Below are 2,947 nucleotides of genomic sequence, written 5' to 3'. Positions count from 1 at the left end.
TGGTGATAGTATTTTTTTTAATGCCAAAGACAATTCCATTTCTTTCCTTTAGATGACCTCAAAGGCTGGAAAGATCATTTTGTTCAAAGGAATAATCATCCCTTTACTGGATTAATTAATATGTTCTGTGGGAAAATACCAACTGTTTTCTTATTTGGAGATTTGCAGATACTAAGTACTATATATAAAATAGATAAACAACAAGTTAATCCTGTATAACACAGGGAACTATATTCAATAACTTGTAGTAACCTATAATGAAAAAGAATATGAAAATGAATGTATGTATATGTATGACTGAAACATTATGCTGTACACCAAAAATTGACACAACATTATAAACTGACTATAACTCAATAAAAAAAGTTAAAAAAAAAGATATTATGTGAAAACATCATATTAGTATGATGTGTATGAAACTAGAGAATCAAGTGCATAGCTTCTTCACCCTTCCAGTTGCCTGATGGACATTAACCACATAATGGTCATGAGCAGCCTCTTGCCTGCAGAGCAGGTACATTCAGTCACACTCTTAGCCTTTCCACACCTTGGGTAACACTGGATTTGATGTCACAAAGACTTCCAGTCAATCAGCCACAGTTAGCTGTGCATTGTCTTTCTCCACAGATTTGTTTCCCAATGCATTTCTAATACGAGCCCAGAAGAGTGGCCTCTCATGGACATTCTCTGGCCAGGTGATAAATGTCTGCCTGTTGACAAGTTTCCTGAGTCGGCGGTAGCTGGATAACTTATAGTTTGGGATCTCTTCCAGGAAGATCAAGATGAGGACATCCTCATGCTCATAGAGCATCTTGATGCTGGCCAGCTGTACTTCAAGCTGGCACCATTCACTGTGCAGGTAGTGGTTACTGACCATACACAATGTTTTCTGGCTTGTGTTGATGGCATTCTGGATGTTCTCAAAGATGTCCATGCCTGGTTCAAAATCCCGGTGGTGAAGACAGAGCTTGAAGGTAGGCTGACCTCTTTCTTCCAGGGCTGGAACAAGCTCTTCATATACCCACTGCTCATCAGTGGCAGTGAAAGAGACAAAGGCATCAGAGATGAACTCCTTCTCTGTCCTATGCCACTTGGCCTGATACCAGGCTCAAAATACATACAGCCTATACCATAGCGATGAAGTCATCTTGGCGATAAACCAAGAGGAGACCATGGTTGTGAGGACCAGACTGAAGGAACAGAAGAAGTAAACCTTTCCCAGGTCAAAATTACACATAGAATCATTGAAATCTATCAATAAACTCTGGATATTTCCCTGCTGACAGGGGTAGCTACAGAGGTAGGGGATATGGACCTTTGCTGTGTTTATGGATCAATTCTTGAAACATTCATTGTCACAGCTGCACTGAAGTTTGTTTCCATAAAGATCAAAGTACTTCAGAGACTTCAGATTCTCCAGATGACTTTGATTAATTACTCTTAGGTTGTTGAATCTTAAAGAGAGGACCTGAAGGCTTTCTAAGCCAGAGAACATGCCAGGAGTCAGGGACTCTAAGTTGTTGTTTTCCAGGCGTAGCACTTTTAGTCTTTTGAGGTTTTGGAATAAGGAAATACTTAAACTGAGACTTCGGTCTCCAGATTTTCTTCCTGAGATATCCAACTTTGTGAGATTAATCAGTGAGTCAAATTGACGGTAGTCTAGGAATACCATGGGATTTTTCCCTAGGAGTAGCTCCTGCAGGCCATTCAGCCCTTGGAAGAAGTTGGTTGGAACAACCTGAATCCCATGTATTTGTCCTTCTAGGTTGAGTTGTTTCAAAGACTTGAGGTTCATAAATGGAGGAGATTGCAAGGTCCTAGTAGTTTCATATGTAATTTTATTAAAACTGAGATTCAAAACTTCTAGATTTTCCAGGCCCAAGAAAAGGATTGCCTGAAAATTTGACAAGACATTGTATATCAAGTCAAGTTTATAGAGGCAACTGAGGCCAGAAAATGCATTTTTTTGCTATGTTTTTCAGGTGGTTCTGGGAGAGAGTGAGAACTTGGAGTTTCTTCAGACCCTCAAAGGTTCTGCAATTCAGAGTCCGAATATTGTTGTATCCAAGGTCTAAACTCTCTAAATTTGGAAATTGAGTAAAGAAGTATCTGTCAATTTTTACTATCCAGCACCCAGCCAAGTTGAACTCCTTCAATGAATACAGCCCATAGAAGGTCATCCTATCGAGTTCTGTGATGGGATTTCTAGAGAGAAAGAGAGATTGTAGATACCTCAGGGGTGAAAATGCAAAATCTGGAAAGCTTTTAAACTTATTGTGGCTCAGATCTAGGGCTCTCAAGTTCTGGAGGGTACTCCAGGTCCTGTTAATGACAAAGGAAAGTTGACACTTGTTTAGATTCAGCCTTTGGAGGCTGGGCATAGCATCAAATTCACTGTCATTGAGGTGAACCAGATCATTGTTATGGCTCAGGTCAAGGGACAAAAGCCTGGTACAGTTGGCAAGGCGCTGTATGCCCCTGGCATCAATGGCATTTTTCCAAAAAACCAAAGCCTCTAATATGGGTAAATTTTGGAGGAGACGAGATAGTGTGTTGAGGTTTAAGTGACTACATCAAACTTCTGGTTACTAAGGTCTATTTCCCTTAGATTCTGTAGGTGGTTGGCTGAGAGCATCTCCAGTTTCACCAATGTTCCACTCAGATTCAAGCTTCTCAGTTGGGGCATAGTTTCCAGATCCACATTCTGAATGACTCCAAAGCTATGAGAGACATCCAGAGTGGTCAGATTAGGTAGTGACAAAGCAGAGAAATTTAATTCCATGAGCTTGTTCCCTTGCAGGCTCAGCTGGGTCAGGGAGATCAATGACCTGGGGCTGTGATCCAAGGACATGATGCTGTTGTTAGTAAGATCAAGATATTCCAGGTGCAGAAGATGTTGGATTGCTTCCAGAATATTAGAAAAATCAGTAATAAAGTTTTGAGATAA

At 40.4% G+C, this 2,947-nt stretch overlaps 1 pseudogene; it reads right to left on the bottom strand.

Annotated features, from left to right (window-relative positions):
• Positions 1-273: 273 nt before the first annotated feature.
• Positions 274-2,941, bottom strand: LOC102518812 (annotated as a pseudogene).
• Positions 2,942-2,947: the final 6 nt, after the last annotated feature.

Source organism: Camelus ferus, chromosome X (assembly GCF_009834535.1).
Source record: "Camelus ferus isolate YT-003-E chromosome X, BCGSAC_Cfer_1.0, whole genome shotgun sequence".
Lineage (NCBI taxonomy): Eukaryota > Metazoa > Chordata > Mammalia > Artiodactyla > Camelidae > Camelus > Camelus ferus.
Note: the sequence above shows the minus strand (reverse complement) of the source record. Positions and strands in the feature narration are given on the sequence as shown.